General features: G+C 41.6%; 1 protein-coding gene and 1 pseudogene across 1 annotated transcript in view; one reads left to right on the top strand and one right to left on the bottom strand.

Moving 5' to 3' along the window:
- The window catches only part of LOC112928940 (uncharacterized), a 158,544-nt gene that overhangs the window by 74,190 nt on the left and 56,824 nt on the right, over positions 1 to 27,530 (bottom strand). The gene's annotated exons all lie outside the window — the stretch shown is intronic.
- On the top strand, positions 337 to 18,264 carry LOC112928983 (homeobox protein OTX2 pseudogene; annotated as a pseudogene).

Raw genomic sequence — 27,530 nt, 5'->3', positions numbered from 1 at the left:
ATTTTTTTTCTCTTTCAGCTGTCAAGCACTTAAAATTTCAAACCTATACTGAAGAAGAAATTTGAATCCGGCTCTTAAGAAGGTAACAGATGGGCAAATAAGATATTTTTGTATAGAACAGGTTACACATGAAAAGTCTCGTGATAACAAATTCTCTATTACCTGAATAGAGGTGATATAATTTTCCTGCAATTCCACAGAAACAACACAAAAATAGAAACACCGTAATAAATGACTTCCAGCTGGTTAGAGTTCTCCAGCTCCTCACTACTATTCAGTCTGTCAAGAGTCTATTATTAGATCCTACTGCTTAGGGTCAGCCCTCTGAAAGAGGCGATGTGGAAGAGAAGGAAAGCTGTTGAATACAGCAGTGAGGAGCATGAGCCTTGCAGCTCCAAGGTGGGGCTATATTTCCCACTGGGTGACCTGCTGTTTATGTGACTTTAGCCAAGTGACTTCACTTCTCAGAGCTTAGTGTTCTGCTCTGTAATATGAGGACCAAAAAAATCAGCAACCTTACAGGATTGTTTTCAAGATGATATGAAGTGATGGAAAAAAAATGCTCAGCACAGACTTTAACAATCTTTACTATAATATACTGGAATTATACACTTGGATGCTTCTCTCTTATGATCACCAGAAGGATAGCTCCGTCCTCCTCTTGGTGTTTGCATCCTTCCTGGATGCCCAGTTCTGGAACTAAATAGTTAATAAATCAATGAATTGTGTCTACTAAATGTACGTATTTTTATGTGAAAGCCAACCAAAGATATATACAAAAAAAGAAAAGTTGGGTGGGGGGTGTTGCATGAAAGGAGTAAGGAGGCACACAGAGGCAGCAGGTGGGAGGGGCAGCTATTGCAAGGAGCAGCAGAGAAGTGGGCAGCAACCCCCCAGTGCAGGTCAGAGAATGCACACATGAAGTGTAGAAAAGAAGATCTGAGCTTGACTGGCCAGAAGCAGGAACCAAAGGGCCACCTCACTGCACCTCAATAACCTACAAAGGCACTGCTGACCCACACCAAAGACAACACATGCAGAGCACTACGATAATCATAAAACTAATCTATCTAGGAGATTCCTGCCCATTTCTAATCCGAAAGATGTAAATCTCAAGTTCCCTTGTGTGGATGCAGAATAAACACTATAGGACAATCTCTGCAGAGTGCAGATCCATTCATCAGCCAAGAGAGATGGTTACTGCATGCAGCCAAACGCAGCAGCTAGCCACAGGGTGACATCCTATGGCCACACAAAGCAGTCCCACACACATCATGAGAGCACCAGGAGCCTGCCACACTACAACAAATCCCAGTTTTCTCCAGCAGAAGGCAAAGGACAGAAAGGCAAAAATGTTTTACTGTACGTGAAAGAGGAAACAGACATCTTGTACTTGCCTTCTGACAGAAGTCAGTTTGACAAGAGATGAAACAAGAAAGTTAACTAAGACAGTATGGAAAGTAGAAGAAAAAAAAAGAGAAAAAAAAAAGGAAAGTAGAAGAAAAACCAGGTTGTCGTCAGCTCATGGGTACCAAGGGATAAGAGGAGGCTCAGTGGCAGGCAGGACTGCCCGGGGAATATAGGAGTGCATCATCTGACCAGAGAAGCAAGGAGGAGGAGCAGGCCTAAGGTTGAAGACAGTTTAATAAGAGTAACCATGGAGAATTGGGGTGGCAGACAGCTAGCCAGAAGAAGAAACACATGGTGCACAGCGCTGAGCAATTGCCTGATTTTATGTCAACAGGCCAGGCCCAATCTGCCCAGGTGCAGGCCTTTCTCCAGCACTGCTCAGGAGCCCAGGTGCAAGCAAGAGGACAAAATGGGGGATCCCTGGGTGGCGCAGCGGTTTGGCGCCTGCCTTTGGCCCAGGGCGGGATCCTGGAGACCCAGGATCGAATCCCACGTCGGGCTCCCGGCGCATGGAGCCTGCTTCTCCCTCTGCCTGTGTCTCTGCCTCTCTCTCTCTCTCTCTCTCTGTGTGACTATCATAAATAAATTTAAAAAATTAAAAAAAAAAAAAGGACAAAATGGTCAGGACGTGTAGTAGAACTGATTTAATACTTGGATTATGGGTTCTAAGTTCAATCAGGACGAAAATAAAGATGGAAAGGTTCAGAGCAAAGGAGTCAGCAAACTAGAGGTCCCAGTGGGATCAAAAGAGAAGGTAGGGGACAAGGTGGATGGGCAATGTAGTGTGGGGGAAGGGAGTGCATGGAAAATAGAAAATATCAATCTGAGCCATGAGCAGACAAGGCCTAGAGAGGGGGAGATGGAGTAAGTTGGAGGGAAGATCACCAGTGATAGAAGCCCCCAAACCCTTGTAGTCAGGGAAGTAGGTTAGTCATCCAATGAGCTGAGGCGGGGTGGAGAACAATGAAGCAGTCATGAGTGATGGTGGGATTAACGAGAGTGTCAGCAAGTCACGGTTACAAGGGGGACAAAAGATGGTTATCCTTATGGCTTGATGCTTGTAAAAATCAGGAGTTGTTACCAGAAGGTAGAAAAGCAAAAATCTAGTCCCACCACACCAAGCACAGGGGCCACCAACCCCACCTTCTGAGCAGTTTTGTCACTCTGCAATGATAATACTAATCTACCTAGTTGGGTAGTTCCTGCCAGTTTTTATTCTGAAAGAAATCTATCTTTCCCCTGCATTTATTCAAAATAAATACTAGTCCATTATTTCTACAGGTTAGTAGAACTTTTCCTAAGAGAAAATCTTCAGTGGGGATGCCTGGGTGGCTCAGCTGGTTAAGCGCCTGCCTTTGGCTCAAGGTATGATCCCAGGGTCCTGGGATGGAGCCCCTGTGTCAGGCTCCCTGCACAATGGGGAGTCTGCCTCTCCCTCTCCTTCTGCCTCTCCCCTCTGGCTCCGGCTCTCTCTCGTGCTCTCTCTCAAATAAATGAGTAAAATCTTTTAAAAAAAAAGTTCAGTGATTGGGAAATTTATCTGAGAATGTTCAAAGGGGTCACACATTTACTTACATGTTAGCAGTATAATTAATACTTTCATTAGATTTTTTAAAAAGATTTTATTTATTCATAAGATACAGAGCTAGAGAGGCAGAGACAGAGAAGGAGAAGCAGGTTCCCTGTGGGGAGCCCGACGTGGGACTCAGTCCCCGAATCCCAGCATCACACCCTGAGCTGAAGGCAGGCGCACAATCACTAAGCCACCCAGGCATCCCTCATTAGATTTTTTTTAAATGCCAAGTTTTTATCATATCTTACACTAACTGGAGGGCCTGCCTCAACATTGGAAATCTATTTCCTTGTCATTTATACTTAAGGTCACAGGGATCTGGCGTAGTTTTTACTCTCTCCCTGTCAATACTCTGTAATACTCTCACTGATTCAACCGATGGACACATTTATGATGCAGTACTTCATGTTACTGGAGATGTATTTCAGGGTTCTTCCATTCTTCTGAATAGATCTGTACAGGAGTTGTTTACTTCAGGAAATTTTCATGGATACCCACATGTCTAGTCCCCATCTTTCCAACCAGATGCTACCCTGTTCTGCGAGGGGACTCCCTGAGCAGGTCTGTTAGTGCATTTAATACATCTGATTGTTAAATAACACAAGCTTTATGACAAAGTACAAGTACCTAACCTCTGAACTTATGTATGCATAAGAGAAAGAACTTCAGGGGGCTTTTGTATCAATGCAGGAGTTAAATGCCTAGAAAGCACTTAAGAGGGTGCCTGCAATATGATAACTGCCACAGAAGTATTTGCAATTCTTATAAGGATTTTTATTTACATGTCTCTCTCTTTGTGGACTTTTCAGTACCTTTATTTTTTTTTTAAAGATTTTATTTATTTATTCATGAGAGACAGAGAGCGAGAGGCAGAGATACAGGCAGAGGGAGAAGCAGGCTCCATGCAGGGAGCCCGATGTGGGACTCGATCCCGGGACTCCAGAATCACATCCTGGGCCAAAGGCAGGCACTAAACCACTGAGCCACCCAGGGATCCCCTTCAGTACCTTTAAAATAGAGACTAAGTCTTAATCGCTACTCCCAGTGCCTGGTACAGTGACTGGCAAATCAGAGATATTCAGTGGATGAATGCAGGGATCAATCAATATGTCAATTTTTATATCACAAAAAATGTGAAAATGTGGATATTTAGAAATAAATGAGGGATTACCTTATTTGTAACCTGCCTTGTTTAAAATTAATTTAAGGCAGCTCCTAAACTACAGCCCAACATTTCAAATTGGTAATTAAATGAAACAAGTTAAAATTAAGAACAGAGCTCCATTATCAATACCACTAAGAAGTCAGTGGACTTGAGAATTAAGTACACTTACATACATTTTTACTCTAAGAATCAGAAAATTTTCACTTTTGTGGTAGGAGGGGAAAAAAAGCCCAAGGCCTTGGCTCCAGACCAGGATGTGCAATCCTAATTTCTTCCACAGATCTAGAAACCAGGGAAGGGAAAAATAAACTGTAACAAGAGCATTCCCCTATGTCCTCTGTCACATGTCTGCAATAGGAGAGTCTCAGAGCTGTTCTGATAGAAGGGAATCAATTGAGGCATCCAAAAGAAAAGGCATTTCTTTTCTTGAGGCATTCAAGTTATTATGACTAAAGGCTCAAAATGTTCATAAAGCCCACAGGTGCTCATAGTAGAGAAGTGGCTTCTCTCAGTCTAGGGCAGAAGACAGTCATTCTCTGTACTTCCATCTCGTTTGTAACATTTCTATGGAACACCTGATCTGGGATCACAACATAACCCAATTTAAAATTAGCACTGCTGATATTTTAATATTCTGGTTCTTTTCAGATGATTTCTAACACTGCTGAAAACGAGTCTGTCACAGAACTAGCAGGATTTTCCTCTTCCACTGGTGCATGAAGAACACCACCGTATTCACGAACATAGAATTTAATGAAAGCCCACATTAAATAAGGTCTGGGAGCGTTCGTGTTTCACAGTGGAAGAGAAATGTTTATCTTATCCTCATGGTCATCCAAGAAGAAACCTCTGTAGGGAGGATGAAAGTGAGGAGTTAGAGGGAAATCTTTAGCAAGTGGAGCCTGTGTCTGCTTGCTGGAAGAGTCCCCCATTCCTGTTCCTGGATGGCCCTTCCACCCTTGCCCTCATGCTGCGGAGCAGAATGCGCCAGCAGAATCTAAGGCAGACGGACGGATAAACACAAATTCAAGCATGAATACTCAAAGCAGCAGCAAATGATGAATAAACTTCTCTTCTCCACATGCTGGAAGTTCTCCTGATGACTGCAAACTCCGAAACAGGTACATGAAAAGATCACCTGTTTTTTTTCAAATAACTTCCCGGCTTACCCAAAATCAGTTTGAGCAGTAACTCCTCTCTTGCTTTCCCAAGTAAGCCAGCATTCACACATACAAGCATTCCCACCAGTGGAGCACTGTTCAAAAGGTAAGTATGAAGCACAACACAATTCAACACACACACACACACACACACACACACACACACACACGTCTTAGGGAATTTTTCTTTAATTGTTAAGCTTTTTTCACTTACTTCTTTTTAACAAACAAAACACAAACGGAGGTCTTGATCTGACAGGGAATGCATATGAAGATTAAAATTTCCAAGTGTGAATCTCTTCGTTCTGCATCCTTTCATGAGTGTATAAATGGTTGCCTGGGAAGCCTCTCAAAGAGGTTCCAATAAACTCTTTTCCAAGCCTGCAGGCATGACTCACTACTTTGCGCCCACAAAGTAAGTCTTCCGGAGTTCTTAGAGGCAGGTATTTTTGCAATCTGGGTAACATTGAAAAAAAAAAAGGAGAATATATATTTTGAATACGGATTTCTAACAGGAATAAAAGCTAAAAACAGGTTGCTGGTCACATCAAGTTTAGAAGAAACTGTAGATTCGAATATGCCCATTCAATCCCAATCAGTTAATTGCAGAGCATTATTTTCATGGCAATGTGTTGACATGAGAACGACGAAATGTTACAACAAAAGAAAACAGAGAAGACGCAGGAACAGTTGAGGCCGTGGACATGACAAAGGCGAGTAGTCAGAGGGGTGCGACTGCCCTCCCCTCTCCCTCCAAAACACCGCAGACCTACCCCCAGGTCAGGTTCCCTGGTATTTCTTGCAGCCTGTCTACACCTCTGCCCACAATGACACCAGGACTTCATTAGCAACACAGATTTCCCCCCACCCCATGCCAGCACATACGCAGCCTAGGGCGGGGGCACCTCTGAAGTTTCTACTTTAACCCCAGTAGATGCACGGAAGGAGGCTCTGCCTGCAGACTCCCGGGGAAGGACAGAATCTTATGTAATGAGAGCAAACTAGAGCAGGAATATCGATAACAGCCTCGAGGCCAAGGCCAGAAGACAGCATGGTTCCGAGGCCGCCTCTGCTGCCTCAGGACAGAGATGGGATCAGGCCCAGCAACGGAGAAGAGCAGGGAGATGGGGCCGGGGCTGGACACAGGGCAATTCCATCAGAAGGGCCTCGGACTCCTTTCTCAGCCCTTATCCCAGCCTGGCTGCTTCTTACAACACCTTCTCAGAATCCTCTTAACATTATCGTATTTTCTTTCACTGTGGTCAGAATAATCATCGTGTAAAACTGAGTAAGTTAAAACTAACTCTGCTGGAGGAAAAGCAACGGCAAACTTCCACCTCTACTCCCCAGCTACACGGCTGTCTCAGCTTTTCCGGGCTGTGGGGTAGGAAGAGACACACCTAGAGTGGAAGCCCTCAACAGTGTTTCCCTAGAAAATGAGACTATTCTGCTAACGCAGCATCCTCACACCACGGCTCAACCATGCCCACCCTGATGGCTGGGGTTTAGACTTCGCTCAGTGGCAATGGTCCCTTACTCCCCTCAGGATAAAAATCCAAACTCCCCTCGACTTAGCTTACCAAACTCTTCATCAGCAGAACCCTTAAAAGTGGCCTGCACTCTACTGTGACCTTGAACCTCTTTAAAAAAAATTGCCCCAAACCAGGTTGCAACCGAAACCAGGTTGCCTACTATTTATTCACAACATCCTAGCAAGGAGAAACCAACCGCATTTCAGATACAATTTTCTTTCTGATGCAATTTTATATATATATATATTTTAATATTTTATTTATTCATGAGAAAGAGAGAGAGGCAGAGACACAGGCAGAGGGAAAAGCAGGCCCCATGCAGGGAGCCCGACGTGGGACTCCATCCCAGGTCTCCAGGATCAGGCCCCGGACTGAAGGCGGCACTAAACCGCTGAGCCACCCGGGCTGCCCTCTGATGCAATTTTAAAATGAACTTTAAAAAGATTAAGGCTTGTTCTGCAAAACTCATTACCATTCACCCAGATGACTATCAATTATCAACTAGACTACTTAGAGTCTAGAGATTTTTAACCATTCTTTTCAATGAGGATTCAATCATTCTTTCTTCCCTACCAAGAGTGAATCTTCCCTTGCACTGCAAGACTGCAATAAAATGTTGGCATGTGTTCATAACGAAACTGTCTGAGATATTCTCTTCAACAAACCCTAACCTCGAACAGGTCCTAATGCCCTGCATTTTCCAGCACGTTCCTTAGTCTTCAACCTATGAATCCAGAGCAACCTCCCCTGAGAGCAACCCACAGAGCCTGACATTTCCCCTGGCTTTCTGTCTTCCCTCTGCTTATCACAACCTCCATGTTCTCTGTTTCCTTGTATCTATCCTCCCAGACCTGGGTCTTATGTCAGTTTCTCTAGAAGGCTGCCTTGAGTATCTGGACTGCAGGCCCTCCCTGGTGCTTCCACATCAGAGCTACCACTACCCTGCCCTCCTTCACTAGACTGGAGGCTTACTTAAGACAGCACTGAGTCTTTTTATTTCCGGACATTTACCTCATCTCAGAGCCTGGCTCAAAATGAGCACGTTAATAAATAAATGTCTGTTGAATGAATGAATGCTAACAATAGCCCACAGGACAGGAGTCAACCTTCTGGGCACAGGTGTTCCATCCCCCAATGCAACCTGCTTGTAGACGCTCTGATTTGGATCAAGTCAAAATCTGATAGATAATGCAACATTAAGAGTGATGTCTCTGCATCTCTGTGTTAAGGAGATAAAGTTGGAAAACCATGTAGTCCAAGGGGGAATCCAGGCACAGCTAGGAAACCATGCCCAAATGTACTCTGGCTCTGAAGACAGCCTGTCTCCCACGGAGGTGGAGCTGGAATCCATAAGACGGTCCATACAGCACCCCCTTGCAGCTCCAGCGCAGAGTGACACTTCCTGATCCGCTCAAATCCACCAAGAAGCACAGACGGCCCAACGAGGGCTGAGGGAAATGTACAATTTCCTCTACTTTAACAACAAGAGGGAAAAAATACAGAGGACCTTAGAGGAGAGCACAATTTAAAAGGGGAAAATTAGAGATGAATTAACAAGTTTAAAGCATCCTGACAGATCTGAATCTTCTTGGCACCAGAACAAAAAAAATTTCGTTTTTGAGGCAGCCTGGGTGGCTCAGCGTTTTAGGGCCGCCTTCAGTCCAGGGCATGATCCCGTCTGGGATCGAGTCCCACGTCAGGCTCCCTGCATGGAGCCTGCTTCTTCCTCTGGCTCTGGCTCTGACTCTGGCTCTGGCTCTCTCTTTAAATCTTTAAAAAAATTTTAGTTTTCAACACATGTTAGGTAGGTTTGAGGGAATATAAAGGTCTGGAGATGAACCAGGGTAATTCAGGAGGAACTCTTTTTTTTTTTTTTTTTTTTTACTGTTTGTTGGCTTTCCAATAGGGGCGAGAGGACTTTTCAATGCCTGTAGACTTGCCCTCCTCTTTCTGACGTCTGGAACAAACCCACTGAGGTCTGGGTAGGTGCTGCAGGACACGGCAGACCAGGCCCAGGGGCTGCCTTCTGTGCCCAGATGTGTCTTCCTCTCACGCTAGAAAATGTGCACTTGGTTCTAAGACCTTCCAAGCATGCCTGTAGAGCCGTAGGGTTGATGGCAGGCTCCCGTCTACTGCTGAGGGGTGGTTCACATGTTCCTGGGGGGCAAGGAAACTAAACAGACATGAGTGTCCCTATAGAAGCCATGGCATCCCTTCACACAGGCTCAGGCAAGTGTCCAGGGCACAGCACAGTGGGTCCACACAGAACTTTCCTGATGGACTTCCTCGCAGTGTACCAGTTACATAGGACAGTGCATGACGCTTCAGCCAGTATATCCTCCCATCCAAAATGGCTCAATATTTATCTTCTTTTTAAAGATCACTTCAAGGCCTTAGGACAATGATTTGAATAGCAACCGCAGGAAGCGTACCTGCCAGATATGAGCAGCAGAAATATGCCTAACTCTGAGCCCCCAGGAGGGGAGGGCCCGCAGCTCAGCAGCAAGACCACAGTGGGTGTGAGTATGGGCCAAGGGAGGGAAGGGGGCTCCCGGATGCAAAGCTCTGCACAGCTCTCCTTACTGACTATAAAAGAGCCAGCAGCTACCCAAAGATTGTCTACTTAACAATAGCTCTTTAACTGACCTGAGGACAAATTAATTCTTTGTACTCCACTTGAAACTGCTCAGCCTTTCTCACTCTTGCACACCTATACTTAGAAAAAAGAATGACTAATCTTAAAACAAAGGAGCGGTACACTGAACAGCCCTCATACAACTGAGACAGAAATGTATGCAATACTATTCTACATTCTACATATGTATAAGCACCTTAAAAGAGACTTAGAATAGAACAGGTGGGAATCCCCCACAGGAATTTAAGAACCTTTTGACGGACTGAAAGTAGCCTTAAGGGGCCAGGGAAAGGATTTCCCGTGTGGTTGATTCAAAGCGGTACTCTGATTCTGAGCTGTCACACCAAGTGGTCATGAAGTGAGCAAAAACTTATTTTTAAAATGTATTTTTTTAACTTCTCCCCCTCGGACTGAACTCCAAGACTGGCTACAAGACAAAATATTCTAACATACTCAAAACGATTTCTTAAATATGCTCATGGTAAGAAGGAACGTGAAGTTTTTCATGTTCTGAAAATACGCTCTAACCAGTCCTGCTCTATGAAACACTCACATCTCTCTATGAAATTAAGTGTCTGCAGATGTGGATTTGCAGAATTGATATTTGGGGACATCATCAATTTCTCATGAGATTTTTTGAAACAGTTAAGCTCCCTAAGAACACATAAACTGTTGATTTAATGAACAAAAACCTAATTTACATATTATTTCAAGAACATTCCAATTAGATGCTAAAACAAAGATACATTATTCTTTTAAAATTCTTTCCCCCTTTTTAAATTTTTACTTAGAAACTGACTGGAGGTAGAAATGTAAATAAAGTCACTTGAGTGCAGGAGTAATCAGACAAAAAAAAAATCAAAGTCATTGAGAAATTCACCCCACAAACAACATGACAACAAGCGATCTGTAATCTGAACTCCTAAAGTTCAGCTGCTTTCCAGGTGACAGGCGTGTGGCAGGCTTGCCTACTATGATATCAGGACAGGTGTCCAAGAGCATGAGAACTCATAAGTCTTTAACATAATTTTATATACAAAAAAGATTTCCATCATATTACGTAGAATAAATATATTGTGATGTTTACTAGATAAGCTTCAATATGGATAAACATGTTCTTATGCTGAACTTTTTTCCCCAACAACAAGAGAGAACTGAAGCTCCCTTGGGCTAGAAATACAAAGTACAAGCTGTATAGCCATCTGAGCAGAACAAAGCAGTCTGTATGGTACAAGGTACAGGGCATAAAGATTTTTGTAATTTTTTAAAAGTAAGCTCTACACCCAATGTGGGGCTTGAACTCAATACCAGAGATCAAGAATTTCATGCTCTACCGACAGAGCCACCCAGGTGCCTCCAGGGTATAAAAATTTTTAAATGAAACCAAAAAAAAAAAACAAACATTAGAGGAATGGAATAAAGACTCAACATGGCTATGAACTACTTCAAATCTTTCTTAAGCCTAGACAACTTTTTTTATTCTTAGAGCTTGAAACACAAAATCTACATATTTGGAATATAAAAAAATAACAGGCATGGGTTAAACATAACAGGACACACATAGATGAGACAATTAACAAAATTCTTAAATTGAATCTACACTGTGCTTAGTGATTTGCTTCTGAAAAGCAGTGTGGAAAACGGTGGGGAATAAATTTACAGGGAGAAGCCTGCCAACACTACCCCTAGCCAGGTGATCAAGGTTAACATCATGGGGGAAGTCATGATGATGGCATGTTCCCTTTATACAGTGTGGTAGGAATATTACCTCACTTTTGTGGTTTTCCTCTCGAAAACCCATAAACCCCGGTGTAATCAGGGAAAACAGAAAAACCCAAACCGAGGGACATTCTACAAAACATCTGGCCAGTATTCCCCAAAATGACAATGTCATCAGAAACAAGCAAAGTCTAAGAAACTGCCAGAAGAAATTAAGGAGACAGGATGACAAAAATGTAACGTGATATCCTGGGTGGGTTCTAGAACAGGAAAAAGACATTAGGGAAAAACTAGTGAAATCTGAATAAAGTGTGGGTTTTAGCTAATAGTAATGTACCAATATTTGTTCTTTAATTGTGCCAAATGCAGCATGATAATTTAAGAGTCAGCAACGGGGGTAACTGGGTGAAGGACACATGGGAACTCTCTGTACTATATTTGTAACATTTCCACACATCTAAAATCATTCTAAAGAATTTTTTTAAACTCTTCAAAAATGAGTCCACAGCCCCTATGTAGGAGACTTCAGGTGAGTGCTGCAGCGCCGGTTACAACAGCCGACACAGGCCAGAATCCCGACTGTTCTGCACACTGACGAACACTTCAGCCAATTTGGGAACCTGTCTAAGATGCCAGGAGATCACAGATGGTGTGCACACGACAAGAACAAACATCTCTGGAGTGCCTAACACCCCCATTTGAAGTGAAAAATAGGCAGTTTTATGCAAGAAAAAAGACAAAGGCTAAACAAGTTGGCCTGGAGCCATCAGTGCTCTGTGAAAATACATGACAAACCAGCCTTCATCTTTCACTTAGCAAATACCACTGCCAGAATCCAAGCAGGTGTGAAAAAGAGTTATGCAGACTTCCCTCATGCCGGACAAGCTTTGAATCCTATTTCCTTACCATTAAAAAGGTATATCAGAGAAGTAAGGGCCCTGAATTCCTTTAAAGATTTGTGGAAGAAAGTAGGCTATGTTTAAAAAAAAAAAAAAAACACTTATTTGACCAAATAGCACATAAATTATTATCTATTTTCAAGAATCTGTCTGGACAGGGAACATGTGGTACCATGCGAGCCATGTTTTTTGAGGAGGAGGCAAAGCCTTTGAAGTGCTGCTCAATATAGAAAAACATTTTGTCTTTACAGAATAAACATGTGGCATGATTCTGTTTGCTGCAATGAATTTCTTTAATTGCCTTGAATTTTAATCGAAAAAGAAATCTGGGGATTTATCTTCTCTAAACAAAAAGTTCCAGAATTTGCAAACTAGATGAATATGCAGTACTTATTAGGCCAGAAAATTTAAATATAAATGCCTTTAAATTTTCAAAAAACTAATATACTGTCAATCAAAATCACAACAGTTTTAAAGGAAGAATGACCAACTTTTAAAGCTTACACAGGGGTGCCTGGGTGGTTCAGTGAGTTAACTGTCCAACTCTTGACATCTGCTCAGGTTATGATCTCAGGGTCGTGGCATCAAGCCTCAAGTCCGGAGTCCCGCTCAGCGGGGAGTCTGCTTGAGATTCACCCTCTCCCTATGCACAAAGTCTTAGAGTTCATGTGAAAGGAAAAGGATCCTTTTCTGGAAATTGCCCAGAAAAATCTGAAAAATAGTAATAATGATAATGATGATGATAATGATGATGATGAAGGGGGTCCTGTACTACCAGGTCTGATAATTCAAACTGTGGTATAGGCTTAGAATAAATAGATCAATGGAAAGGAGTAACACTTCTAAAACTAAAACAAATATTAAAAATTGGTCCACATATTCAAACATTTATTGAGTGCACTGTTGCTGGCTGCTGGATGGTGAATAAAACAGGCAAGGTCAGTCAAACCAAAAAGACAAAGTACGCAAAAACTGGTTAACCACATGGGAAGAAAATAAGTTAGATCTATATTTCTTATATCTTACATCTGAACATATCAACATCTCAGATATTTAATCATACAGAATATCCTAGCATTATGAGAATAAAACATAGCTGCATATATAATTTTGTGATGGGAAAGATGGGAGTTCCAGAATAATCACTGTGAAGTATGTTTATCTAAATGTCAATAGGAGCACCGTTAAGTAAGTGAGTTAAATAAGTGACTGTCGAGCCACGTAATGGATTACGTTGTCATTAAATTGTTAGTAAAGATACTTATTTATTAACACGAAAGTGTCAGTATTTAGTAGAAAGGTAAAGTTATAAACGTTTTGTGTAGAGTAAGAAGATCTACATACAGGTATTAAATAAGACATCAACAGAAAAACATCTAGTGTTCAATAAAGATATCAATTCTCCTCAAATTAATGTATAAATTCAATGCATGAACTCAATCAAAGAAAGGTTTTTCATGGAACATGACTCTAAAATGCATATGGGAGAGCAAAAGACAGTAAGAAGGGACAATTTTTAAGTAGAGCAAGAAGGGAGGATTTGCTCCACCACACAAGACACCACAAAGAAATAAAGAAAATAAAGTGTGAAATTGGAGCAGGAAAAGAGGCAGACCAGTGCAACAAAATAGCCCCCAGAAGATCTCCACAGATGGAAATATGACAGAAGGGCCATGAGGCTAAGATGCACCCCTCACAGTAAGGGCTGCAAGAAAACTGGCTTTCTGGAAGACAGTAGAATCAAGTTTCTACCTCTCACAATATACACACAACTCCCTTTGAGATAGATTACAGGGGAGACTGTGCAAAGCAAAACTTTAAAACTTTCCATAGAAAACGCAGAATATATGACCTACCCTGAAGAATTTGCAAAATAAGACACAAAGAAACAAGGCCGGGCAGCCCTTGTGGCTCAGCTGTTTAGCATTGCCTTCAGCCCAGGTTGTGATCCCGGAGTGCTGGGATCCAGTCCCATGTTGGGCTCCCTGCAGGGAGCCTGCTTCTCCCTCTGCCTGTGTCTCTGCCTCTCTCTCTCTCTCTGTCTCTCATGAATAAATAAATAAAATATTTAAAAAAAAAAAAAAAAAGGAAAAAGGAAACCACGCCAAAGAAAAAGGACTGATGAAATCTGACTGCATTAAAAGGAGAAGCTCCTATTCAGCAAAAGGTATTATTTAAAAGTGAACAATCAAGCCCTAAACCAGGAGAAGCTATTTGTACACACATATGGACAACAAGGAATAGGTAAGAAAAATATATAAAAACTGCCTAAGAATTAATGTAAATTAATCAAAGGAGGGGCACCTGGGTGGCTCAGTCGGTTAAGCATCAGCCTTCAGCTCAGGTCATGATCTTGGGGTCCTGGGATCAAGCCCCGCATCAGGCTTTCCGTTCAGTGGGGAGTCTGCTTCTCCCTTTCCCTCTCCCTCTGTGTGCGCTCTCTCTCAAACAAATAAATAAAAAATGTTTAAAAAAGAAAGAAACCAAAGGATAATGGGCACATAACTGGAATAAACACTTCACAATAGAAACCCGAGGAGCCAGCAAACACATCAACTCTCAATCTCACTGGAATTCAACAAAGTTCTAATTAAAACCTCAAAGAGATACCAATTCATACCCACGAACCAGGCAGAATCAGTCTGATGATGACAAGTGTGTTGGGGGTATGCAGCAAGGTACAACCACTGCAGAGAGCAGTATCATTACACCGTGGGTACTAAATTTGAAGTTGTCCATATCCTAAGACCCAGGAATTTTCTGGTTATACTGACCCAGATGAACTAAGTGCATGCACTAAGGAAATAATGCTCAGAGCCACATGTTTTCAATAGTGAAAAATTACAAAACTTCAACATCTGTCAATAGGGAAATGTAGAGGTGCCTCGGTGGCTCAGCAGTTGAGTGTCTGACTCTTAGTTTCAGCTTAAGTCATGATCTCAGGGTCATGAGATTGAGCCCCCAGTCAGGCTCTTTGCTCGGCTGCAAGTCTGCTTGAGATTCTCTCCTTCTCCCTCTGCAACCCCTCCCCCCCCCACACACACACACTTACGCTCACACACACTCGTTCTCAAATAAATACATCTCTAAAATATTTGTGGTGGGGTTCCTGGGTGGCTCAGTCAATGAAGTGTCTGCCTTCAGCTCAGGTCATGTTCTGAGGGTCCTGGGATCAAGCCCCACTGGGCTCCCTGCTCCACAGAGAGTCTGCTTCTCCCTCTTCCCCTGCTCCTCCTTCCTTCACTCTGCATGCACTCTCTCTCAAATAAATAAATAAAACCTTTTTAAAATTTTTTTTAAAAATCAAAGACCGTGTGAGGGATTTATAAAACTGAATACAGGGACGCCTGGGTGGCTCAGCAGTTGAGTGTCTGACTCTGGCTCAGGGTGCGATCCTGGAGTCCTGGGATCAAGTCCCGCAACGGGCTCCCTGCGAGGAGCCTGTCTCTCCCTTTGCCCGTGTCTCTGCCTCTCTCTCTCTCTATGTCTCTCATGAATAAATAAGTAAAATCTTTAAAAACAAACAATACAGCGAGGCAATAAAAATGAGTGACTAGAGCCACAGATATCAATATAAATAAATCTCAAAAACATAACATTAGGCCAGAAAGGCAAGTACAGTAACATACTACATGCGCTGCAGTGAACGCTGTGATCTTTCTGCTGCGAGGCCTCGGCTGCAGGGTCTCCTCCCCCAGCTACCGGGAGTGCTAAAGCCGACAGCTCTCAGGCGAAAAGAGTCGCCTCACCCAAGTTGTGCCCCTTCTCCAAGGGCAGCCTGCATCCAACTCCTGCTCCACGCATGGCCCCTCACCCCAACCTGGGATGATTCTGAAGGCCTATCCCTCCTTCCTCACTCCCCTTGGGATCCGCTGAGGCCTTCCCTGTAACTGCACCGCAGCCGCCTCGTCTCGCTTTCTGCCCAGTTCATAAGTGTTAATCCTAAAACTTCCTTACTAAACTGCCTGTGTGTTCATCTCCTTCTGCAGAGTCCACTTTCCTTGGAACTCTACTTGCTTTCAACAGATACAATTTATATCTTGTTTGAAAACATGTACTATGCAAATTTAGGAAGACAAATCATACCACGTGCGTGTATTTTCTGACCACAGTGGAATGAAATCAAAAGCAGAAGGAAACGGGAAAAGTCCACAAACACGTGAAAATTAAATACTGTGCTCTTGAACAAGCAACAGGTCATAGACGAAATGAAAAGGGAAATTAGAAAATATCTTGGGGGGAAAAAACAAAAATAAAAACACAACATCTTAAAACTTATGAGATGCAACAGAAGCAATGCTCTGAGGGAAGTTCATAGTGATGAACACCCACATTAAGAAAGAAGTAAGATCCCAAATAAATAAGCTAACTTTATACTTCAAGGAACTGGAAAAAAAGCAAACTAAGCCCCAAGCAAGCAGGAAGATGGAAACAATAAGGATTAGAGCATAAGTAAACAAAATAGAGAGTAGACAAATAGGAAAAAACACAACTAAGAGTTGGTTTTTTGAAAAGAGTAACAAAATTGACAAGCCTTTACCTAGACTAAGAAAAAAAGAATATTCAAATAAATAAAATCAGAAATGAAACTGAGGAGACATATAAAGGTCATATAAAGACAATACAAAAAAATCATGAAAGACTGCTGCGAACTACACATCAACATACTGGACAACCCAGAAGAAATGGGGAAAATCCTAGAAATGCACAATCTGAATGAAGGCCCGAATTAAAAGAAACAGAAAATGTGAACAGATCTGTAACTATTAAAAAGACTGAATTAGTAATCCAAAGCTTCCCAACAAAGAAAAGCACCAACAGCTTAGCTTCACTTGGTAAATTCTATCAAATATTTAAATAAGGAGTCAAGCGAATTCTTCTCAAACTGGTCCTGGCATTAAGACACACATGTAGGACAATGGAACAGGAGAGAGAGCACAGAAATACACCCACACACATTCACAATCAACTGATCTCCAGTGAGGGCGCGAGGAGGGAAAGGACACAAAACGGGAAGGACGTGTTCAATAAATAACCTTGGGAAAACTAGATAGCCTCATTCAAAAGAATGAAACTGTAGTCTTATCTTCTATCACACACAAAAGTCAACTCGAAATGGATTAGAGGCAAACCTAAGGCTGGAAGCTGGAGGACTCCTAGAAGAAAACTAGGAAGAGGATGCCAGGAAAGAGCACCTCTGCGTATCTGCCCTGCATTGGTTCCTGCACTCCAAACCCACCCCGGGAGAAGTGAGATCTTCCTGCTGGGGACCCCTGATCTGGGCCAACGATGCATGCACCTCCCAACAACCTTAGCGCAAAGGTTCATCTCAAGCAACCCACTTGACACAAGTCAATGGGCTGGGTCTGACCACTTGGGGCACGGACTTGCTATACCCCTCATCAATGGGCTACCTGGCTACCACCCACCTCCCCCCAAATAGTGTCAGGAGAGGACGACTTTTACCCAGGCTCAGCTCGATGTGTTTGAACCCCTGTTTCCTAAGACCTGGAAGCCAGACATCATGCGGAAGGAGTAGTGTTGAAGTTCAATTTGCTCAGCTCCAGGGCACAGGTATAGTTTAAGTATCAAAGAGCTAAGTGCTACCATCAAGCAGCAGGAACAACAGAACGGAGGTCAAAACAAAGTCAGACCTGCCAAAAAGAAGACATCTCCAGCTCAGGAAGTGAGTTTACAGAGTAGAACCAATTCACTCCCTCCCCTAGCACCTCAGTCCCAGCTATTTCCGTCAGCAGTGCTCCTATGTCTATCTGGATCCCAAATTCTGTTTCCTGGCTTCCAGATCCCTTGTCCACCTCCTCTTCCTGCATACAGAGGCCCTACCCTGTGAGCCATACTCAGGCTTCAGGCTACAATCAAGAAATTGGCTGTTTAGCTTCCTACTTGGGAGAATGGACCATGGATCTGATTTGACCCACAGGCATTACCAGTTTCCTGGACCGTGGGCCACACTCACACCCACGAGTACCAACACAGTCACCACCATCTCAACCAGCCCCTAGCTCTCTTTCTGCCCAGGGATGTGGAGCCTCAAGCTTGTGTTTTAACTCAATCCCTGACTGCTTGGATTAGAAAGACCAAACTGCTTCCTGGAAGCTTAACTTCAATTGTAAAGATCAGGCATCCTCATGGGAATTCCAGGTTTTGTGAAGACCAGAAGAACCTCTTGCTGTGGATGATTCTTAAATATACTGTATTGGACATTCCAGCTTTAGCCAGACATTGGTTCAAAGAATTAGAGAAGATGATGCTCAGACTCACCTTCTGATTAATGTTCCAGGAGTCAGAGAAGAAAGAATGAAGGGCCTTAGAGGGGCCTACCTACCAGCAGCCTGAAATGAACAAACCAGTCTACTCAAGATCCTGCCAGAATTTTAGGCCACTGGCTTTCCTCGTTTGCAAAGTGATCCAAAGCATTCCAGCCATGTACAACCAAACACTCCCAAACTAAACTGTGAGGAAAGGAGAAAGAGACATGGCCTTCTTAAGTAGAGGTGTTCCAAAGCTTTAGCCAATCTGTGGCTTAATCTTAGGAATGGACATTGCCTCAAGCTCACTCACATTTCATGACCAACTGAAAAACTTGGGGGATCCCTGGGTGGTGCAGTGGTTTGGCGCCTGCCTTTGGCCCAGGGCGCGATCCTGGAGACCGGGGATCGAATCCCACATCGGGCTCCCGGTGCATGGAGCCTACTTCTCCCTCTGCCTATGTCTCTGCCTCTCTCTCTCTCTCTGTGACTATCATAAATAAATAAAAATTAAAAAAAATTGTTTATAAAAAAAAAAAAGAAAAACTTCTCAAGGCTGTGTGAACTGAGTGACTGATTGTCCTATATGCACTACACTTTATTTAAAAACTAATGTTCTAAGGGCACCTGGTTGGCTCAGTGGTTGAGTATCTGCCTTCAGCTCAAGTTGTGATCCTGGGGTCCTGGGATCTTAAATAAATAATTAAAAAATAATAATAATAAAAAATAATGTTCTAATGGAGTCAGTATGCAGTTTAAGAGATAATCAGTATGTCTTTCTTTTTTTTTTTTTAGATTTTATTTATTCATGAGAGACACAGAGAGAGAAAGAGGCAGAGACATAGGCAGAGGGAGAAGCAGGCTCCATGCAGGGAGCCTGATGTGGGACTCGATCCCGGGTCTTCAGGATCACACCCTGGGCTGAACAGGTGCTTAACCGCTGAGCCACCCAGCCATCCCATCGGTGTGTCTTATAGAAATGCTGCACCTGTGGTTTTTAATCTGTGCTAGACTTTAAAACTGTGATGTCATTTTATGTAACCTTGAACTTCACTTCACATCTGCAAGGGTTCTTCTGTGATTAAATAGGTTATAATTCTAAGCAAAATTCAGAGCAACTGAATACTTATCTAAAAAGATTACCTTTGGCTAGAGATGAGAGCTGCAATGGAACTGCAGAGTCTCTGAACAAGGAAAATGAAAGAAGAGAAACAAAAGTACACTGATGCATCTTGTCATTTACTGCAGGTGAAGCCTAGCAGTAAAGAGACATTGGTCAATTGCTCTGACCCTGATGAATCTATAAACTGAGATCACTACTATGTATGCTTGCAGATGTTAACTGGAAAAGTTATAGTTATATATGCAGAAACCTTTTCTTCCTGGATTTGGCAGAAACATATAATTGTATTAAAAATGGTTCTAGAACCCTACCCAAAAAATAGAGGAAAAGTTTCATGACTTTGGTCTTGCAACAAAAGCAAAAACAGACAAGTGGGACTATATCAAACTAAAAAGATTTTACACAGCAAAGGACACAATCCATACAGTGAATAGGAAACCTAGACAATGGGAGAATGTGCAAACCACATATCTGGTAAGGAATTAATATCCATAATATATAAGGACCTCTAGAACTCAACAGAAAATAGATGAAGATAGATAAACAGTATTTTTTTAAGACTTTATTTATTCGAGAGAGAGAGAGAGAGAGGCAGAGGCAGAGGCAGAAGGAGAAGCAGGCTCCACACAGGGAGCCTGATGCGGGACTCGATCCCAGGACTGTAGGATCACGCCCTGGGCTGAAGGCAGGCGCTAAACTGCTGAGCCACCCAGGGATCCCAGATAAACACTATTAAAAATGCACAAAGGACATGAACAGACATTTCTCTAAAGAAGATATACAAATGGCCAACAGATATTATAAAAAGATGCTCAACATCACTAGTTATCATATGTATATCAGGGAAATACAAATTAAACCACAATGAGTTATCACCTCACACCTGTTAAAATGGCTTAAAAAATCCACTATCACCACCAACAGGGGCTCCTGGGTGGCTCAATCAGTACAGTATGTGACTGTTATCTGAGTGTTCAAGCTCCAAGTTCAAGCTCCATGCTGGGTGGAGGGATTACTTTAAAAAAATAAAATAATAGGGCAGCCTGGGTGGCTCAGCGGTTTAGCGCCACCTTCAGCCCAAGGTGTGATCCTGGAGACCTGGGATTGAGTCCCAGGTCATGCTCCTTGCATGGAGTGGGCTTCTCCCTCTGCCTTGTGTCTCTGCCTCTTTCTGTGTGTGTGTGTGTGTGTATGTGTGTGTGTGTGTGTGTGTCTCATGAATAAATATTATAAAATCTTTAAAATAATAAAATAAAATAATAAAACAAAATCTTAAAAAAAAAATAAAACGAAAACAAGTGTTGGCGATGATGTAAAGAAAGAGGAATCCTTGTGCACTGTTGATGGGAATTTAAAATGGTTCAACTACTATAGAGATAAAAGTAGGTTCCTTAAATATTAAAAATAGAACTGTCATATGATCCAGAAATTCCACCTCTGGATATTTACCTAAAATATGTGATACCAGGATTTCAAAAAGATTTGCATTTCCATGTTTATTGCTGCATGATTCACAGTAGCAAAGAGGTGGAAACAATCTAAAAATCCATCACACAGACAAATGAATAAAGGAAATGTGATACATGCATAAAATGGAATATTGATCAGCCTTTAAAAAGGAAGAAAACCTGCCATATGTGACAACACTGGAAGGACCCTGAGGACATTATGCTAAGTGAAAGCAGCCTGCCGCAAAGAGACAAATACTGCACAATTTCCATTTATACAAGGCATCCAAAGTAGACTCATACAAGCTCCAAGGAGAATGATGGTTGTTAGGGGAGCTGAGGAGCTGAGGTTCACTATAAAGTTTCAGTGGTGCTAGATGAAAATTTCCAGAGTCACACTGTACCAACACCGTGCTTACAGTTAACAATAATGTACTATATATTCAGGAATTGGTTAAGAGGGCAAAAAACACATACTACAGTTCTATTTATGTTTAGGAATACATCTGTATTTAGCAAAGTGTAAAAACATGCATGAGAATGATAAACCCCAAATTCAGGACATGACACCTGGCAGAGAGAGGGTCAGGCTTGTGGAAAGAATGCACATCATGTTTTAATAACCACGTAACACTTTAGTCCTTTAATATTCCTTATGCTTTCTTTATATGCTTGAAATACTCTGTAGTTTTTAAAAATAACTTTAAAAGAAAAGGAACAGCTTGCCCCCCATCATCAACTACTCTCTACCTTCTTTTTACCAAAACAAGATGGAGAACATTCATATGAACAACAGATTACCATGGGTGTGCCTACATTTTGAAACAAGAACAAATTTTGAAGTAGGAGCAAAGAAAACAGAGCTACAGAGTCCTTTTTTTCTTTTATATTTTCTTTTTTTTTTAATGTTGCAATCTCAAAAATATTTACAAGTCTGCAAGTCCTTAAAGTGTCCCAGCAACCATCATATTAAATTGGCTGCTATACAGATAAAATGGTGCATAACTTCTATGGTAATTCCACTTCTGTTTGTCCTGCTCAAGAAATTACCAGGTTTCAAGCAAGTGAAAATGAAATTATAGGGGTAACTCTGCTTTTGTAAAGTTTCAAACACCGTGGTGCCATAACTTGAACCAGGACAGTCTGACCCCAAACTTGGACAAGTTTTATTACTAGAAACAACCCCCAGAGAAATCTTCTAAAAGTAGGGTTCAGGGTAAAGAAATGCCTAGGATTGTTGTTTTTCTAAATTCAGAACATTTTCCAATACAAAAAAGCATTAACAGCGTAATTACTGTTACATAAAACATGATGTGCTCCTGATTTCTAATAAAGGGGTTACTTTTATTATAAAGGGATAATTTGAATAAAAAAGCAACATTCACATGAAATGTTCACACAGCTGAGATAAAACTGAATGTTGCCCTGAATTAACTGGAACAATTCCACAATTGTCAACCTCGCTCTTTCTGTTTGGCTTTGATCTTGGCTTCAAATTTTTAAATTTCACTGTAAAATGTAATTACTTCCATATCCCTAGGGTTCAGCCACAGAACAATGTTTTTCCTTGTCCACACCCAACCTTCTGAGCTATGTATGACAGCAAAACATCACATAAAAGAATTCAGAAGCATAAACAAAGGGGAAAAAATGTATGAAAAGAGAAAAGCAGGATAAAAAATTCAAATTTTTCTAGTTTACTCACTGAAGGTCAACAAATTTTGTACATATTCAATGCACAGAGAACAAACAATCAAATTTATCTTTAACCAATATTAATTATTCGGGACCACTACAGGTTCTTTGTCTGATACAAAAGATTTATAGATACAGTTGTAATGAAGGAGGAAAACAAAACAAAAAAAAATAAATCAAAATTCTCAGATATAGGTAAAGAAGGGTTGTTGACTAGGAATGGAAATCTGTAATGATGTATGTCAGCAAAAGCTCTTATCTTAAAATTCAATCCCTTCCTTTTCATCGTGTTTTGAGTGTCTCCTTCCCATGACACTGTCAAAACAATCTTTTCCTTTCACATTTTCCCAGCAATCCACTCATTCCGAACTTTTCAACCAGATTTGAGAAAAGGATTTCAGAGCTCAGCTCAAGTTAGCGACAACACAGGAACCCCCTCTTGTGGTTACAAAAGGGAACTGCCTGAGTACTCAGGCATTTAAGCCGGTTAGGTTATTTTTTATCACTGGAGAAGGTGTTTCATTGTCCTCATTTTACAGACAAGAGAACAGCTGAAGGTCTAGCAACTTCCCTCCCCAAGGGATTTCAACCAAGAATAATGCATCTGAAGCAGGATCTGACCACGTATTACTAAAAGATAAGTCTAAAGTAATAGAACCTAATTTTAACTACGACTGTTTTGATGTGGTTTCAAAGCAACTGTTTACATAGTATCTTTGGCTTAATATATGCTCCTAGACATTTAAAAAACAAAACAAAAAAACGTAAAAGTAAATAATGGGTAAAATTTTCATGAGAAAAGAGTTATTTCCCATATTATTCTTGAATCTTCTCAAAAAGTATAAAATAAGGTATTATTTTGTGAATCATGAATCTACTTGTTACCATAAGTACTTCTTTCAAAAGAAGGGCAAGGCAGAAATAAGCAATTTCTAAAATAATAAACTGTCATCCTGTTTACATGCTCAAGTCACCGGACCTGGACATGAATAAGAATTTATATTTTGTGTTAATGACACATCAAAAAAATTTAAACCTGTTCATCTCTAAATCTCTTTACTCTGAATCTTTATCGTGAATTAACATGATTTAAAGTACCTCCTTTAAAAGGTTTTAAAAGTTCAACGAGGGCAGCCCCAGTGGTTTAGCGCCGCCTGCAGCCCGGGGCGTGATCCTGGAGACCTGGGATCGAGTCCCATGTCGGGCTCCCTGCATGGAGCCTGCTTCTCCCTCTGCATGGGTCTCTGCCTCTCTCTCTCTCTCTCTCTCTCTCTCTCTCTCTCTCTGGGTCTCTATGAATAGATAAATATTTTTTTAAAAAAAGTTCAAGGAGCTGATACACATAAAGTACTGAACAATCTTTTCTAAAATGTACCCATTTTCATTTTCTTTATATGAAAGAAGTAAAAAGAATGTACTTTATAAATGATAGAAATACAGAGAAGAGAGATCAAATAGAAAAGAGTAACCCAAAGGTACAACTGAATGCTTAAATGAAGTAAGATCACCATAAGCAAGAATTTGTGCACTCTGTAATGACCTTGTTCTCGAGAATGTAACCTGTAAACATGAGCTAAGACTATAGCCAGTGATACTGCACACACAAACAGATGGCCAAGACCCTGTCAATTTTCACTTTCCTCTCAAATGCTCCCTGTGTGTCCTGCCAAAGCTGGACACTGGGTCAGGGTATCATCTTTAAAGTCCAATCAAGTATGTGCAAATAATTACATTCCTCTGATAAAAGCTCCAAAGTGAATTCTTTGTTTCCCCAAATCAACAAGCAAAATAAACAGGACCCCTACATGTCTTGCATTCCCACCTTGATGAATGGTATCACTACTTGCTGAAATGATAAAAACTGAACTAATCCTTGACTCCTTTTTTCTCCCATATCCTTCAAATTCTGCTAGTCACAAAGTTAAAAGTCAGGAACAATGCACGGAGTCACCAATTCTCTTCACTCTTCTCTCTTTCAAGTCAAAGCCATGGCTTTCAAGTCTCCAGCAAACTTCCCCCATTACAGCGGAGTCCCATTTACCCTTTGAAACTCAGCTCTCGGGATCCCTGGGTGGTGCAGCGGTTTGGCGCCTGCCTTTGGCCCAGGGCGCGATCCTGGAGACCCAGGATCGAATCCCACGTCGGGCTCCCGGTGAATGGAGCCTGCTTCTCCCTCTGCCTGTGTCTCTGCCTCTCTCTCTCTCTCTGTGTGACTATCATAAATAAATAAAAATTAAAAAAAAAAAATGAAACTCAGCTCTCCACATTCCCTTCTCCAGAGCCTTCCCAACCTCTCTCGGTATAGGCCCCTAGTCCCTACTGAGGCAGGTTAGGTAGGGATCAGCCCCCCATCCCCAACCCACCCCACCCCCATACTTCTGTTATCTTTGCAGGAATATTAAGTTCAGAGTGCCTAATAGGAGTGTCTTATAGATCTTTGTTGAATAAAGGATATATTGGAGGGAGAGAAGAGGAGGAAAGTAGAATTTAGTTAAACAGCTGGTACTAGGGGTATCTGGCTGTCTTAGTCGTTTAACGGCTGCCTTCAGCTCAGAATCTCTAGATCCTGGGATCAAGCCCCACATCAGGCTCCCTGCTTAGCGAGGAGTCTGCTTCTTTCTCCCTCTTTTTTTTTTTTTTTTAAGATTTTATTTATTCATATGAGAGAGAGAGAAGCAGAGGGAGAAGCAGGCTCCATGCAGGGAGCCTGACGTGGGGACTCGATCCCAGGTCTCCAGGATCAGGCCCCGGGCTGAAGGCGGCGCCAAACCGCTGAGCCACCTGGGCTGCCCTCCCTCCCTGCCTCGTATTATGTAGGCTACTTGTGCTCTCTATGTCAAATAAATAAACAATATCTTTAAAAAAAAAAAAAAAGCTGGTGCTGTATTTGGGGAAATGAATTAATGACTGTCAAAGAACTGATTGTTTACAAAAGAAATTTTTTAATTTGCATAGAATGAGGCAGAACCATGAGCAAAACGTTCCAGAGTCGTTGATTTTTCATCAAAATTAACTTTCTACCAGAAAGAGATGTACTTTTACATAAAGAAGTAATATTTAATTTCCTGTTGTGAAGATATGCAGGAGATAAAGGCATGAGAAGTCACTAGCCCCACAAATCCTGATCCCCAGACTGGTGCAGAACATGGCCAGGCCCAGCTGGAAAAGTGCTCCGGAAGAGAAAGGCCTTCTCTTGGTTATAATCTATATCCCCATCACCCAAAGGAATTTAAGCCCAGATTACCTAGTATCTCCACATATATGGGATTGAGACAGGGTGTCTAGAAGGGTGTGCCTTTTCTTTTAAGATTTTATTTGTTTAATTTATTTATTTATGAGAGAGAGAGCGCGCAGAAGCAGGCAGAGGGGCAAGCAGAGGGAGAGGGAGAAGCAGGTTCTCCACAGAGCAGAGCACCTGACGCAGAACTCAATCCCAGGACCCTGGGATCATGACCAGAGCGGAAGGCAGATGCTTATCCAATGTAGCTACCCAGGTGCCCCAAAGGATGTGCCTTTCTGCATCTAAAAAATGCAAAGGTGCTAGGCTGTCATCAATATCCTTCCTGGTAACCTTCCTCCACACATTTGAACTACTTTACACGAACAGAATATTAATCTAAGAAACTACCATTTCTTCCAGTGGATGGGGGACGAATGTTAATAGTTCTTCATCACAAAACCAATGTTCAAGTGCTAGGGAAATATAGCTGTTACTGGTCAGTAAATTCAGTAAAAGACAATTGATGATTTCTGTTTTACAATTAGAATCCAAAAAGCACTTGACATAGAACATTAATTTAATAGGTCTCACAAAGTATTCCCAAGCAATATATTGCAATGCAATCAGCAATCTAGTCCAATTTCTTGAACGGTCATCTTAAAAAGAATTTGAAATTTTGAGTGGCTGCTCACTTTTTAATGGCTTTATTGATGTATGATCTACAGGCCATGGAAGTCATCCATTTTAAGTGTACATTTAGATATGCTTTGGTAAATTTATACAGGTGCGTAACTATCACCAAAAATAGTCCCATTATGCCAAGAGTTCCCTTGTACCTGTTTACAGCCAGTCTTCTGCTTCCACCTCTGGCCCTAGGCAACCACTAATCTGACCTGTGGCTTTGCCTTTTTAAAAATTTTCCTATAAATGGCATTATATAATATACAGTTCTTTGTTTCTGGTTTCTTTCAACTTGGACATGTTTTTGAGGTTTACCTATGCTGTAGCATGTATTAGTAGCATGAATTAGAGCTTCGTTCTTTTCCATGATTAAATAATACTCCACTGTATGACCACAATACATTTTGTTTATCTACTCACCAGGTGATGAACTGGATTGTTTCCAGTTTTTGTCTGTTGCAAATAATGCTGCTATGAACATCTGTTTGGTTTTTGAATGGGCACAATTTTTATAACCTTATTAGTGTAGAATTTATATATATTAAGTTGCACATATTTGAAATGCACAATTTGATGAATTCTGACACATGTATACACCCATGAAACTACTGTGCATAATCAAGATAATGAATCTATAATCACCCCTGATGTTTCATTGTGCCTTTCCCTTTAGAATCCTTTTCTCCCTCCTCCCCTAAGCCATCCTCAGGCAACCACTGATCTCTCTTTTATGATCAATTACTTTGCATTTTGTACGATTTCAACTAAATGGAATCAGACAGTATTGGTACTTGTGGGGGGAGGTGCCAGCTTTTTTCATGCAATATAATTACTCTGAGATTCATACATGATGTTTGTATATAACAACAGTCCATTCCTTTCCATTACTGAGTGGCATTCCACCATATGGTTATGCCAATTTGCTTATTTATTCATCTGCTGATGGACACAACACAATTTCTAGTTTTTTACAATCACAGGTAAAGCTGTTATGAACATTT

This window comes from Vulpes vulpes, chromosome 7, assembly GCF_048418805.1.
Source record: "Vulpes vulpes isolate BD-2025 chromosome 7, VulVul3, whole genome shotgun sequence".
Lineage (NCBI taxonomy): Eukaryota > Metazoa > Chordata > Mammalia > Carnivora > Canidae > Vulpes > Vulpes vulpes.
The sequence above is the reverse complement of the archived record's forward strand: the minus strand, read 5'-3'. Positions and strand labels throughout refer to the sequence as shown.